Here is a 15,986-nt window from a genome sequence, read left to right as displayed (position 1 = left end):
GCTGAATTCAGGCGAGTACATTAGGTAATTTAGCGTGGTCACACGAGGGGAAGTCGTGAACATTGCATAGATGCTAGTTGATTGCCTTAGTTATAACTCCGGAAACAGTGCCCATCCTTAAGTATTCTTAAAGGGGCTTGATAATTATAATTAAATAATTAATTTTTACCTACAGACACTAGTGTTTCATGCTTATGCAATTATAGGAAGGACAATACCGTTTTTTCAAGAGGTATCAATTTTCCCCAATGTTGTTGCTGGTTTTGATCTAATATTTATAACTAGCAGAACCCGTGGAAATTTCACTGTAGTTGAAAATTTTTAGAACACATAAATAAAATAAATAAAAAAATAAAATAAAACAAATACCGAATTTAAAACAATTTTTTTTAGTAAATCCTTTTTTTACCTTTTAAAGCTAAGAATAATTCATTTAAAAAATTTAATGAAAATTCAATACACAACATTTTCTTTTTTCTGAATAATTCTTATATAAATTATAAAGGAATGGATGTCAATTCATTTACACATTTTTTTTTTTTTTTTCAATTTTAAAAAGAATCTATAATGAAAAAAAAAACAAACTTACATCTCCTCTCAGCATGACTTTTTTAAATTATAAAATAAAATAGCCAATTTGAAACTGTAAACAGTCGTATTTTTTTTTCTTTTGAAAATTTTTGGAGAGGAAATGGTTTCGATAATTTTTAACTGATGAAGAGCTAATCTAAAGGGAGGTAATTCGTTTCTCATTAATTAATGTTTGCGATAATGATGTTTTCTTTTTTTTTTTTTTTGTGACATCAGACAAGTAAATTAATATTTAAATCAATTTAATAATTATAATTAATCTAATAGTTATAATTAATCCAATACTTAATAATTGATTCATTTACTAAAAAAAAAATGTCATTACATTTTGGAAGTATTTTTTTCACTTATTTGAAACCTACTTTTTTTTTTTTTAGTTTATACACAGTGAAATTTGACTTTTGGATCAGTACATAAGATGGCACATTTTCTAATTTCTAACAAACTTTGAACGATTATAATTCGGTGGCTAATTGTGCAATTTAAATAAATTTGGTATCATTGTTTTGGATTTGTGGGTCTACATTAAATGTTTTCAAATTTAATGAAAATAGATTTTATTTTAGGACATCTAATAATAGATCTCAAAATACAATCGAATAATACAATTCTGGAATGAGCAGTAGGTCTATATTAATGTAAACCACTAACACTTAGAAACGGTAAGAAGGTTATCAGTCCATCTGTTAGCAAACAAACAAGGAATGTTGAGTTCATGCCTCAATAAGTAAGAACAAACTGACAAATCTCGGTTTCAATTCTTACATTTTTTTTTTTTAGATATAATAAAAATAAAATTTTGGTTTTGGATAGTTGTAGGCATGCACAAAGTTGGGCGACATATTTGATGTAATGTGGCACTCACACTGGGCAGGTTTAACCGGCTTCCCCCAAAGGAAGAAGTTTCATGGGAATATCAAATTTAAAAGTGATTCCCAGTTGCTAGTATATCCCCCATCAGGGGAGATGATGATGTTAAGTTCTTGCAGTTTTTGCAGGGAGGTGTTGATCAGTATCTGGTATTCCCAAATGGTCATCTGTTTGGTACTGACCAGACTCAATGGTGCTTAGTGATGCTCCTATGATTACTAAAATAATGGAAAAATTCTGTTCTTTTTTTTTTTATGTCATAAGACCTTGGTATTTAATTCTTTACTTCCTCTCAACTTTGTTTAAACCAGGAGTTAGCAACCTTTTGAAATGTGAGGGCCAAAAAACCATGTTGATTATAGGAAGAGGGCCAAACAGCTTTGGCTACATTGTCATGGATGACAACAATGTTATTAAATATTCAAATACATTTTTAGTATGTTTGAAGAAAACAAGTGTTTAATATGTGATTATATTTAAATGATATCATTTATTTTTCCTACCTCGAAATAAAAAGAAATGAAAATGAGAAACATTATTAAAAAAGACAAAGACAAACCTTTGGACTCAGAACTACTGCTACTCTCGGTGAACGACTGACTGAGTCCATTGGAATAAGGTTTGATTACTTATGGGGGCAGATGACAAGTATTTCTTAACATTGGACTTGAAAATGACTTATAATCAGGGATTAGCAACATTTTGGAAGGTGAGGGCAAAAAAAAAAAAACCATGCTGATTATAGGTAGAGGGCCAAACAGATTTGTTACATTGTTATGGACGACAACAATGTCATTAAATATTCAAATACATTTTCAGTGCATTTTAAGAAACCAAGTGTGAAATATAATTTGATTATATTTAAATGGTATCGCTTACGACAGAAAATAAAAAGAAATAAAAATTACAAACATTTAAAAAAATATTTTATTACAGGAATAACAAAAAAAGAAACAAACAAAAAAAAGGAAAATTACAGTTTACAAAAAACCCAAATTACTAATACTGTTATATTATAAACCCTTTTTAAGAATTCAAAACACAACAACCATTGGTGTAAGCAACAGTCCGTTTTTTTTTTATTTCTCCTGTTGTTCTTGCTTATGGTAGATAGAGAGAGAGAGTGGGGGAGCGACAGAGAGAATTATCGTGGCGTCCACTCAGTTAACAATCAAATCTCCAACTGCAATCTTTTTCCTTCTGTCACTTTTTCCTGTCAATTTTTTCAAAACATCCACATAACCAGATTCGTTTCTATTACATTTTTCATAACAATAACAAGGTTTGTTTATATTTGTGATAAATATTGAAACAGTTCCCGTTTAGCTTATCAATTTCTGACATTTCATCCGCAGACGCATGCCACATTTTAATTCATGACATACATATATGTATATACACCTATACACATATATATACTAGCATGTCAACCCGGCTTAGACCGGGTCATTTGTGTAACAATACAATCGATGATGATACTTCTGTTGAGTCCCAAGAAATAATGGATACTCCCTGTAAGGATAGCTACGTGAATAATTGTGAAACAAAGGTATAATAGTCCCCGACCACACCTCTCCTGAATTGGCACTCTAGTCTGGTGGCAAGGAGAAGTGCTAGATGACTGGAAATAATGTCGAGATAAGCGGAGAACACATCCAGCACCTGGAATTCCCAAATGGTTAGTCATTTTAGTATTGACCAGGCTCAACGTTATTTAACTTCGATGATCTAACACAGGGTTTTCCAAACTTCAGGACATCATGGAGCCCCTGAGCAGGGCAAAGGTTTTTCACTGAGCACTAACAAGATAATTTTGAAACTGAAGATGAAAAACATTCGTTTCAAATGTTAACACTAACTAATGATAATGTTTACAACCATTTTTTGTTTTTGATTAATCAAAAATTGTTGCATTTTTTGTTAATTCATTTTTTCATGAACCATCCTGAAACTCTTTACATCTGTAGTTCTGTATCATTTCTATTTCCAGTAAAAAAGATCAATAATTAAATGTCTGCAGCCATTTAATGTTTCCATATAAAGCATTTGGTTCTCTTTAAGAAAGGGCTTGCTTGCTCCATGGAGCCCATTTTGGGAAACCCTAATCTAACGGGAATCGGTGTGTCAACGTGATTATTCCGGATAATACAATCAACAACAACAAAAAGAACAAATTCATTTCCACACTGAAACACAGTTAGAAATTCTAAATGATTTAATGAGAGACTGTTTCTGTGATTTGGTTCATTTATATTTATATCGTTCCCTGAGTGAGCAGGCCAAAGAAAATTCACTCGAGGGCCAGATTTGGCCTTCGGACTGGTAGTTGCTGACCTCTGGTTTAAGATGACGTCATTAGGAACACTGATTTGGTGCTTATACACTTATGTTACCGTTCTTTTTTTTTTTTTTTTAATAGTATTTTCAAGTTTTACGATATCTTTTCTTATTAAATTGTTAGGTGAAAGTACCGAATAATTACAAAACACCCCCCCCTTTATGTTAAGAATGACTTTTTAAATAATAACATTATTTCAGCATGCTAACATAAGTGCATAAGTACCCTGATTTTAACAAGGGTTGCTACTCTCTTTCTCTCTCTCTCTCTCCTTTCACTATGTCAGGTTCAACAGCTGTGTTTTCTATGTAGTTGTAGAGATTGCATAATCATAGTAAATAATGTATTTGCAACAGTTCTTCTAATATACAATTGCGCAACGTCAAGCAGATAACCGCCTTAACAATATATAACTTTCTTCTGACAAGCAACCCGAACAGTTTTATTATATAAAGGTTGTTCTATAAATATCTCCTGTAATATACCTACTACAGAACGGGGAAGCTACTTACCGACTTGTTTGTTTTTTATCTTTGATTTTTTTTTTTTATCTGGCCGTATTAATCTACTTTGTATGTATGTCAATGTTTACAGGTAAATTCAGTTTGTGCTGTTGTAAATAGAAATAGGTAGACACTGGGGGGGGGGGATTTTTTTTTCTTTTGTCATATATTTTTTTTTATTGGGTTATTTTTTCTCTTTCTTTAGTTATTGTGTTTTTTTCTATTTTGCTATTATGTAGTTTGTCTTTTTCTTTTTTTTTCCACCCCCCCCCTTTCTCTCTGTGTGTAAACACTACCACTTTTGTAGTTGCATTGACTTATATATATATATATATATATACACACACACACAGTAGAGCCCCGGATACGGCATTAATCTATTCCGAGGTTCGGATCGTAAATTGAAATCGCCATATTTTGAGGCCTAAGCAAAATTTTATACAGTACAGATTAAAAATTAGTAACAAAATACAGTACAGTATATAATACACATGTATATAATCAAATAACATTATAAGCAAATACCGTAACCATGGGCCGAAAAAACATTATATTCCACATCATAACCTAAAAAAAATATCCTGGGATTCTACTGTATATATATATATATATATATATATATATATATTAGTGATGGGACGATTCCAATATTTTTCCCGATTCCGATACAATCACTAATTCCATACTAAATTCCTGATTCCGATACAATTACAGATTCCAATTCTTTATAAATCTCTAAATATTTGACTAAAAAATTGTTATTCCCCCCCTCCCCCGCTTGCCGTAAAAACGCATGTGAAATGTGCATATATTTTCTCAAACATAAAAAACACACATTTGTTGGCGAAGTATAGATGTTAGTTTTACTAGTAGTTTACAATCAATAAATATTTATTTCATTATCACTAATAGCAGTTGAAGATTTTGCTTTAAGCAAAATCATATAAAAAAAGATAATTAAAGGAACCGTTTATTGGCATCAGAAAATAGGCTCAAATTTTTCCGATACCAAATATCTTTTCAATTCGCCGAGCGATCTTTTTTATTTCAGCTGGCATGTTGTATATTATGGTGCCCAAAAGTTGTTGTTCAGCCATATTTTTCTCAAGTGCTAGTTTTTTTGTATTTTTTTTTTCTGGAAATTTTAAAAAAGAATAACTCTGTTGTGTTCAATCAGACGTGCTTGAATATATATATATATATATATATATATATATATATATATATATATATATATATATATATATGCTTTGAAAAGGTCCGGTGTATAAGAATCAAGATAGTCGTTTTCAACATTAAATCCCTCTGCCACCTATAAAAAATCAAAAATCTGGTCCTAATCACAGTAGCCTCTTATGTAGTGACAATAAGTTTTGTTGTGAAAAACATTTATTATCATTCAAGCCATCTTTTTTATTTTTTTTACATAGGAGTCACCACTTATCAAGGCCTGGAGACTACTCGAGGATAAGGGTTATTGAATCTACAATAGAAATCCTAATCAACTTTCAATCACCGTCACGCATATTTTCAATCTTCTCAAGGTGTTGTTCATTCCTAACAGGCAAACTCATTAGCCTTTATCCTTGAGTGGCCTTTTTGGCCTTGATAAGTGGTGACAGGTTAGTAAAGAAAAGGAAGGAAAGCCTAATGTACAGATTGATTAGAAAGTCTTGTTACCAAAATGTAACAAAAGAGAAGCAAGTAATACAGCACACATGTCTGTGAGTTTTTATGGAGAAGAGTAAAACAAAATAAAAATATTAACAACAACAACAACAACAAAAAAAAAAAGCAAACACAAAAAAAAACAGTGGGGGTGGGGATAATATCAAATACACTTCTTGCTTTGGAGAGCAGATGGGAGCATTTCTTTGGTGGCTTTTAGCCAAGATAACAAGTGTACTCGGGTATTCTTTTTTGTTTGTTGGGATCTCTAAAGTAAAGCCTCCTATAGTAATTGTCTGTATTTTTGAGATGAGGTGTTTTCATTGATTGCGATTGTCGGACTGAGTTCCTCATCTTGGTTGTTATAGTCACAACGTTTCGACCGTTTTGCCCTTCGGCCTTCATCAGGTGTTTTGTATCAAACTGGGGAACCGTTTGTTAGGAGTCTCGAACCCAACCCTTTATTATTATTGTGACATATGGCCGAGTGGTCCTAGATGTAACAAAGTTTACAGTTACCCAAAGGTGCTGAGTTCAATCCTGAACGAAGGCAGTGAAAAAGTAACATTCAAAACAGAGAATCAGCAACTATGTCCCAGAGCCTAGCTGGAGTCCGAACACGGTACCCCCATAATAATAATAAAGGGTTGGGTTCGAGGCTCCTAACAAACGGTTGCCCAGTTCGATACAAAACACCTGATGAAGCCGGAGGGCAAAATGGCCGAAACGTTGTGACTATAACAACCAAGATGAGGAACTCAGTCCGACAATCTCAATCAATAAAGCCTCCTATATTTTTTAACTCAAAATATTGAAAAGCTACGGAGATGGAATGGTTAACTGTGGACTTGAGATGACATTTCGAACTAACAAATACATGCAAATTCAAGATCTGCAAGACTGTGTGCAGAGCATCTACTAAATTGAAATTATATGTGCACAAGACTTAGGAATTGTTGAAATAAGTTGATGAACCCTCATTCATCATTTTCTATGAAAGCATCCACCACATATATATATATATATATATATATATATATATATATATATATATATTACTAGCAAAAGTACCATCCGTTACTGTGTTCAAAAACAGCCTACAGAAAATGGACTCTGATTTATGAAAGTATGATAGGTTATGAAAAGGAACGGTTGTAAAAGAGATAGCTTCAAATTTGGGGGTATCAAATCCAAAGCAAAATATGATGAAAGTAAAAATAAAATAGATAAACCCCATAATTTATTATACCATACCTGTTCACACTGAAACACTTATCACAATATTCTGTGGATCTATATTAAAAAACCTTGTTACACTTTGTGACATATTTCCATTCTATGGAGGTCAGGCGCGGATGAACACCCCATAATTTTATACCATATTTCTTCAGACTGAAACATAATTATCAAAGTATACTTACGCAGATAGATATGAAAAGTCTTTATTAAAGTTTGTGCCTATTTCCATTCTATGGAGGCCAGGTGCGAACGCAGACCTCACAGTTTTATTATACCATCCCTATTTAAGTTAAAACATACTTATCAAAGTATTCTTATGTACATCTATATCAAAAACACTTGTAAACGTTTTTTTTTTAATTCTTAAATTTTTTGTTTCCATACTTTGTGGACCAGGCGCGAACGCAGACCCCACAATTTTAATGAACCACTGTTCTGCCATATCAAACATACCCACTCCTGTGTCTCGATACATCTATCATTATATGTAATCAGTTTTTTAAAATAGTCAACCATATAGGAGCCTATTCGTAACCACACACACACACACACACACACACACACACACACACACACACACACACACACACACACACACACACACACACACACACACACATTCAGTTTTATATTATAGATTAGCTGGCAGCCTGGTATTGCCTGGTCGTACAATATGCTTAGAGAGGATATTTTAATTTATGCAGATCGCGTATGTATTATTATAGAATCAATCCTCTATTGATTATTATATATTGCGAGGAATAATTTGCCCAGTGAACTAATATAAAAAAAAAATTATAATAACAATAATGTCGTTCATCAAATTCCATCTGTGTTTGTTTACAATATCATGTCAGCTGATATTTGGGCTTGATGACGAATGCTCTAGAAAATGGTTAATGTTTAGTTTTAAAATATGAAAACGAAGAAATGATTTGCGGCGATTTTAAATGATACCTCTTCTTTTATCGTAAACTGAACTCATTAATAAGAAAATAATAAAATGTTGAGGAGCACCCGAGCTTGAACTGGAAACTATTCAATCTGTAGTTGAATGCTCTATCACTAAACTATATCTCCAGATTATAATAAATCTTTTTTTTTTTTTTAAGACAAAATGATTTGCTGAAATTTTATTATCTTCCTTGGCTGGTGTAACATAAAATATTCCCCCTGTAAAAAATTATTCTTTTTTATCCTTAAGGAAGAAAAGCTATTTTCAAGATTGGATTTTTTTATTTTTATTTTTATTTTTGATACTTATCGAATGAATTACTGTACAAAACATATCTAAGAACACTGCTAGGCATATAAATAAGCTTTGTGTGAAATTTTCAAAAGATAGGTTCAGCTGTTTCAGAACCTATGAGGAACTCTCTCTTTCTCTCACGCGCGCACACACACACAGTGACTATTATATAATAGTATATATATATATATATATATATATATATATATTTATATATATATATACACACGTGAAAAAATTTATATATAAAAATAAAAATGCATTACATCAAAAGGGAGGACTTAATGCAGACATTTGTATGTAAGGGAGCAAAATTATCACTTAGGTCAGTAAATTTTAATACAACTGCGGCATTCTCACGTTGCTATTATCGCTAAGAAAAAAATAGTAGCATAATTAGCTTATATATATTCATAGCCAAGCAACGTCACAGCTCACATGAGCCATAACAGCCAACCAACCAGAAGTCTTGTGGATGACATCGTCCTAGCAAGTGTAAAATACCTACTTTTGAGACCTCGGCTTGTGTTCTCAGTGGTTGGATTGTCACAACATTTGCTTGAGACAAAGTAGGTACATTCCATAGTCAGATTTTGCCGTGATTTGTTTGATCTGTGTTAGTTAATAGACTTTCTTGTGTGTGGCGCAGTTGCTCAAGTGGCAGGGTACTCACCTTGCATGCAAGAGATTTGAGTTTCGAATGCCGAGTTTTGGTGTGTTCAACTGATGAGACCAAATGAGGGCGAAACTCTAGTTTTGAACTTGTTATTTGGCTGTGGAAATAATTATCATCTCTCACATTCTGAAATATACATACATATATATATATATATATATATATATATATATATATATATATATATATATAAAAGAAACATTTTATAGTGGATTAAGACAATTCATTATGTAGCTAAATGCTGTTCATAGGGTCTGAGGTTGGGTCTGGTGAACTCAGTCTGCAGGCTGGAAATTGCCAGCCTTTGATCTCCACTCTGATCAGCATTTGAATACAAAAAATATTCCCATCCAGATTTCTTTTTCCCATTGTAACAATATTTGATACTGCATTGTCTTGTTATTATTACTCTAAAATCGGTCTTTTCTTTTTCTTTTTTTTTTTTTTTGCTAAGCTAAGATTAATTAGTCACAGTCTTTTTGAATTGTTAACCCTTGGGGATATTTTTAAGCCATGTATAAACAATAATGATGATAATAAAGGATGTTGGAGAGTAAGAAAAATATAATGAACTCATGCTCCAACGTTGCATCATTTAGGGGGACATAGTTTAAATATTTGGCTTTGCCCCCCCCTCCCTTTCTCTTTGAATGTATTTTGCTCATGCTCATTTTCTAGAATGTCTCTCTCTCTCTCTTGCTCCCCCTCTCTTTTGCTTACCTCTCTCTCTCTCTCCCTCTTTCTTTCTCTCCCTCTTTCTCTCTCTCTCTATTTCTCTCTTTCTCTTTCTTGACCCTTTTTCTCATTCTCTCTCTCACACTAGCCCCTTTTCTCTTACTCTCACATTTTTCTCTCTGTCACTCTCTCACTCGCTTATTTCTCTCTCTCACTCACCCATTTCTTTCTCGTCTTTTTTCTCTTTCTCTCTTGCCCTTTTCTCTCTCTTTCTCGTACTTTTCTCTTTCTTTCTTGTACTTTTCTCTTTCTTTCACCCTCTCCTCTCTCTTACTCTCGCCCTTTTTCTCTCTCTCAACATTTTCTCTATCTATCTCTCCATATATTTCGCTCTCTTAGTTCTTTTATTATTGTCTCAATATTTTGCTCTCTCTCTCTGTCTCTCTCTCTCTCTCTATATATATATATATATATATATATATATATAAAATTTAAATACTTAATTTTAGGCTGACGAGATATATCATTCTTGTTCTTTATATTTCGTCACCGAGGTAAAATAAAAGATGATTCCCACAAGATAAGCTAGTGCAGTAGTCGTTTTGGAACTGAGCGAGGTCTACTAATGTATCCCCACCCCTTTTAAACTTGCAGAGACTTTACTGGCTGGAGATTTCATCTATTTTTAGACCGGATTGTGAAGCAGAGAGGAAGGGGGGGGGGGAGACCGGAAGAGTTATCGCTTCCCCTTTCCCTTTTTTTTTTTACTGGACACGAGCGGAAATCGTTCTTTTCAGCTTGGGCCGCTGACCTGTTGAGGGGTCTCTCTCTCCTCGTCGGAGGTAGGGGGGAGGCGCGACTTCTTCCCCTCATGCGAAAATGATATGGATATACGAGATGTGGACGACGCAACCTTCTCCAGCCATCCGAGAGAATGCAATGAATTTACTTCCTCACAAAAGAGACAATGGCTTTTTCCCATCATGCGAAAGAGATATGGATATGCCGAACGCACGATATGATATCTTATCCCTCACGAAAGCGACAGATATAAAACGCGCAAGCAAGAAAAGAAAACACGTTAGATGGCTATGTGAACTTTTTCCACACCGAAGGAAATATCTTGGATTAACTGCGTCGTTGTCGAGTTGTGAAACACCCCAGCAAAAAAAAAAAACGAAAACAAAAGAAACTTGTAAGTGCAAAGACTTTGATTACCCCCCTCCCCACCAAAAAAGGACTTTCGCTCATTTCAATACGCGTAGATATACTTCAGATTCCATAACTTTAAGTACATTTCTTTTTCTTTCGTTAAACTCTTCTTTTTTTTCTTAAATTAATCTATTTTTGTATCGTTTGGAAAAGTGTTTGTTATTTCGTTATTTTCTCGCATTTTTTATTGTGTTCGTCCTTGCGTTTCCATCCACTTGCTTTATTATTTTATTTTTGCTGTGTCACATATGCGATAAAGAGAAAATACTTGAGTTTTTGCTTTCCCGTAAATTCCCTTGTATCCCCCCCCTTTTGGGTAACGTGTTACAAAGATAAACAATTTTCATTCTTCTCGTAATCATACGCCTATGTTTATTTGTTGCTTAAATCCCCACCTTTTATCATGCGTAACAATATATATATATATATATATATATATATATATATATATATATATATATATATGTATATATATATGAGTCAAGGTCAAGACACTAGGTATCTACGCTAAATAGCAAACATAAAGGAACGGGTCAACCGGAGGTCAAATGGGCCGTTGTCCTGTAAGTGCCTGCTCATTGGCTGATTAGGAAGGATGCGGTGGATACTAGAAAGCTGATTGGCTAACAAAAAACTCAATAGAAGGTGCGTATATAAAAATGCGAGACAACCACAAAATTCTCGCATAAGCCTGAAGAATCCTAGAGTGGATGAAACGCGGAATATTTAGTGTAGCTTAATCGCCATATATATTTTATAACTTACTTACTAGCTCTACCTACGTATTGAGCACTGTTGAAGTAAATACTTAAAGTTTACGCATAAATTTATACTTTCGTATATTAATTTATGTGAGTAAATGAAATAGTTATATATATATCTCCCAACCCTTTCGTTTTCTTTCTCTTCATATCTGGTATCCCTCTTCATATCTCATTCAAACTAAATAAATCATGCAGTATATCCTCTCATGACATTTTTATTCTCACTCAAATGAGCGTTCAAAGAAGAGAATAAATTTTTAATCTTGAAAATGTTCTCAAAACCTGATTTTATTACTTTATTTAAAGCATACCAGCCAATTAAAAACATCCTTTTTTTCATAAACATCTTTTGAACATTATTTTAATAATCTGCCCCTACTTACCTTCCCACAAGGGCAGTTAAACATAAGGCCAGTTTTTAATGTCGGGGGGGGGGGGTTCATCTCTCCAAAAAGGGGCACTCTGGATTGGGACAAAGTTATAATTGTTCGGTCATCTATTAGAATAAGTAACCAAACAAAAACGGTGTGAAAAAAAAAAAAAAAAAAAAAAAAATACAACAAATAAATGTTACCAAAGGCAAAATAAATTACTCTTCTATATAACCGGATTAAGTTTTTTTGTGTTTTTAAACTTATTTTGAAGTGTTTTTTCTTTATTACTTAATAATAAAACTAATGTAAACTTAAAAGTAAAAAGTAAACTTAAAAGTTTGAATAAACAGATAAAACTGTTTTTAAAAATACGTTAAAGATGCAAAAAAAAGTTTTATTAAAAGAAGGAAGAAAAATACGGTCCCATTTCTTTCTTTGTTTTTTTTTAAATTGAAATATTTCTTATTAATGTCGGACCGTATCTTTAAATATTCAATCTTCAGAGAGTGAAAACGTTCTAATGTTTGTTGTTTTTGTTTTTTTCCTTGCAAGTAAAATCTTTTTTTTTTTTTTTTTTTTTTTCAAAATTCAATTTTCACCCCAAACAAGGTACAATGCCGCTTTGAAGTAGGGTGTTATTATCAGGGACACAAGTTGCAGGGATATTATGAAGGAAGATGAGTAGACAGATGTTCACATTACACTTGAACTTCTGCATATCAGTACAGTTGGAAAAGCAGAATCCCGGAAGGGAGTTCCATAGTCTAGCAGTTCTGGGGAAGAAACTGTTAGAGTAGAAGGCTTTCTTACATCTAGGGACCTCACTGTGTAGGGTGTGACATTTTGCTGCTTGTTGGGTTTGTCGGGGTTATTTATGTCGAGGGGGTACAAGTGCTTGTAGCTTGTCAGAGCATTCACAGTTAAAATACTTGTAGAACAGGAAGAGGGATGCAACTTTCATCAATAGGAAAGAGGCTGAAACCTAGATGACAGTTCGAGACCTATCTGGTTGTTGTTATATCCAAGGAATGTTATTGTTATTGATAAATGCATGAAGAGTCAGTGAACTCTTCTTTGTGAGCTTTTTGGTCCCCCAACAAAAGAAGGGTGGACCTGTAAATTCACCCTTGACTGTTCGTCTTTCTGCACTTTTCTCAGTAACTATGCCTTGGAATTTTTGTTGAAATTTTGCACAAACATTAAACATGATATGAGTAAAAAAAAGTAACAGAACGGATTTTCCGGGAAAAATCCGGTTGCCCTCCTAGGGGTGCTTTTTGGGTTAAAATAGCTAAAATTGATACTTTTGTGCTGGACTTTTATAAAACTTTCTGAAAAGTTGTAACTAACTGATTTCTATTTAATTTTGTTTGTTTATACTTCGCGATAACTCTTGGATGTGCCCCAGGGGCTCTTTTAGGGCTAATAAAAACACTCCATTTTTGGGACTATTTTACCACATTTGTCCAAAATTTTCTGTATAGCAGTTTTGCATGGTGCTGAACTCAAATTTAAATATTTTAAGGGGACTTTTGGGGCTAAATGGGGGGGGCAATGATGGAATTATTTCTTTTATTGTATGGTGCAGAACTCAAATTTACATCGTTTGTTCATTTTCACCATGATTTGATGTCCCCTAGGGACTTTTGGGGCTAAATAGCGGGGGTGGGGGGGGCATATGCTGCACTTAGTCTTTTTTTTATGCCTCATTCACTGTACACTCACGTGGGACCCTGCATGCTTCACTTGTTTAGTGCATGTTCACTTTAAAATTTAAATTGGTATTAGAAACATCGTTAGGAAATTAAAAACTTGAATCCCATGCGTTTTACAACAACAACAACAACAACAACAACAGCACATCTTGGATATAAGAACACAAGAATTTTACTTGATTGTAAGAATACAATTACGAATTACTTAAGACTTCTACCTGGTCATGCCTGACAAAATGGATTAAATAAAGGAGAATAGAAAGTGGATCTTGGGTTTACTTTCGGCAGCCATGTAACTCTCACTTCCCTTATTTTGTTCTTTAGTCCTCACATTCCAGGAGCGATATTTCTGACACAGAGGGAAGGGTTGCTGTTTTCTGGGTCAGAATTTATTCCATCTTACACTTATCGGTGAAGTAGTATTTTTTTTATTAGCATCAAGTGGCTTCATGCCTTGTCTAGAATGATTTCTATTAAAAAAGGGAAGGGCGCATTCTTCTAGTATACATATAGAGAAAGTAATAGAAATAGAAGGACGGTGAAAACTATACTTTTTAATTAATAAACAGTACAAACAATTTTCACCTGCGATATTTTTTGATTTGGGGAGCCCCCCCTCCCCCCCCACACACACACCAAATAAACTGGGGTAGGGCAGTATCAAATGCAATTCTTGCTTAGGAGAGTAGGCAGAAACATTTCCTTGGGGGTTTTTAAGTTAAGGTACCAAGTAGACAAGATCAGCAGAAATGTGAGAATAACATCCAAGATTAGAACAAATTTGTATTACTTGAACCTTTTTGTTTTTCTTTTTTTTACAAAGGAGTCACCACTTATTAAGGCCCGGAGGCCACTCGAGGATAAGGGTTAATGGGTACACATTAGTCAATGGGATTATAACATAGTAATCATAAGTAGTGGAAATTTGGTAAATTGGATTACTTAGGAGGACGGTTCATCAAGAACTTGTTTACATTGGACTTGAAGACAATCAAATTGTAGTCAGCTGGAAATAGAGTTCCACAGGCGTGCAGTTCTAAGAAAGAAGTTTTGTTCATGGAATCCACGTTTAGGTTTAGGCACAGATAAAGAATGTGAAGAATTATTGATAGTGGTTTTGGCTAGACGAATGTTTTTCGTGAAAGTTTGGCGAGGAGGGGAGCATAGATTGAAGCTCAGTCTTTTAGTTTTTCTTGGAAACTACTGGGCCGATCTAGCTGAAATTTAGTATGGACTTTTCTGAGCAGTGAACTAAATATTATGGTATCTGTTTGATACAAAATTAGGGATTAATAGGGATTAGTCACCATAATGCCACATTTACTGTAGAAGTTTTCTTGGAAACTAACTTGGCTGATTTAAGTTAAATTTTGTATGGACCTTTGTTATGATAGGGTCCAGCGAACTAAGTATTATTGTATCTGTTTGGTGCACAATTAGGAATTAATCACCACAATACCACATTTAATCTAGAAGTTTTCTTGGTAACTACAGGGTGGCCCAAATTTTAAATAACCTTTTTTATTTTAACAGTTATATGCATGAAATTATCTATAAATATAAAAGCAAAAATGTATGTATGTATGTGTGTTCGCTTTTTCTGTATGTCTACAAAAGGCTTTTTTCAGAGAAGCGGTCGGTTCACAACTTTTAAAAACTTTTTATATCACATATAAATCGTAATATCTCACAGTTAACAACGAAGCTTGCCTGTCTATTTAATTTGCTCGATTTCGTGAAGATAAATATTCAACATTTGTCGCTCGCTTCATGTGGGTTAGTCTTTTTCCTATAACATCTTGGGAAGCGTACCCGGAGTAAATGATACTATCCTGCAGTCAAACTTGACCTCATTAACTCCTTAAAACGGGCACCTGCCAAATCCAAGTAATTAAATAAATTCAAACGTGTTTCTGTTAGCATCTTGCGGTGGGGCAATCGTTAACGTCGCACGTTTTTTTTGTTTTTTTTTTCACACTTTAATTTACAACTTTGCCTCAACGGTTTGGGTTCGATCCTTACCTGCCAAAACATTTTTTTCCATAATTTTCAGGATCTGAAAAAAAAAAAAAAAAATATCAAGAAATTAAGAAATACTTAGAAATAAAAGAC

General features: G+C 33.6%; 2 protein-coding genes across 4 annotated transcripts in view; one reads left to right on the top strand and one right to left on the bottom strand.

The window, feature by feature from the left end:
* Window positions 1-15,986, top strand: part of LOC145263843 (uncharacterized) — a 649,003-nt gene that overhangs the window by 46,229 nt on the left and 586,788 nt on the right. The window lies entirely within an intron of this gene.
* The window catches only part of LOC145263845 (uncharacterized), a 624,663-nt gene that overhangs the window by 166,530 nt on the left and 442,147 nt on the right, over window positions 1-15,986 (bottom strand). For 2 of the 3 annotated variants that reach the window (XM_080120919.1, XM_080120923.1), the window contains exon 1: window positions 9,567-9,576. The exons of the other annotated variant lie outside the window; for it this stretch is intronic. The gene's annotated coding sequence lies outside the window, so the exon portion shown is untranslated. Of the gene's footprint in view, window positions 1-9,566; window positions 9,577-15,986 lie in introns of those variants that run through there. 3 annotated transcript variants of the gene reach the window in all.

Source organism: Euprymna scolopes, chromosome 39 (genome assembly GCF_053919585.1).
Source record: "Euprymna scolopes isolate OS-2025 chromosome 39, ASM5391958v1, whole genome shotgun sequence".
In the NCBI taxonomy this organism is placed as follows: domain Eukaryota; kingdom Metazoa; phylum Mollusca; class Cephalopoda; order Sepiida; family Sepiolidae; genus Euprymna; species Euprymna scolopes.
This window is presented reverse-complemented; position numbering and strand designations above follow the sequence as displayed.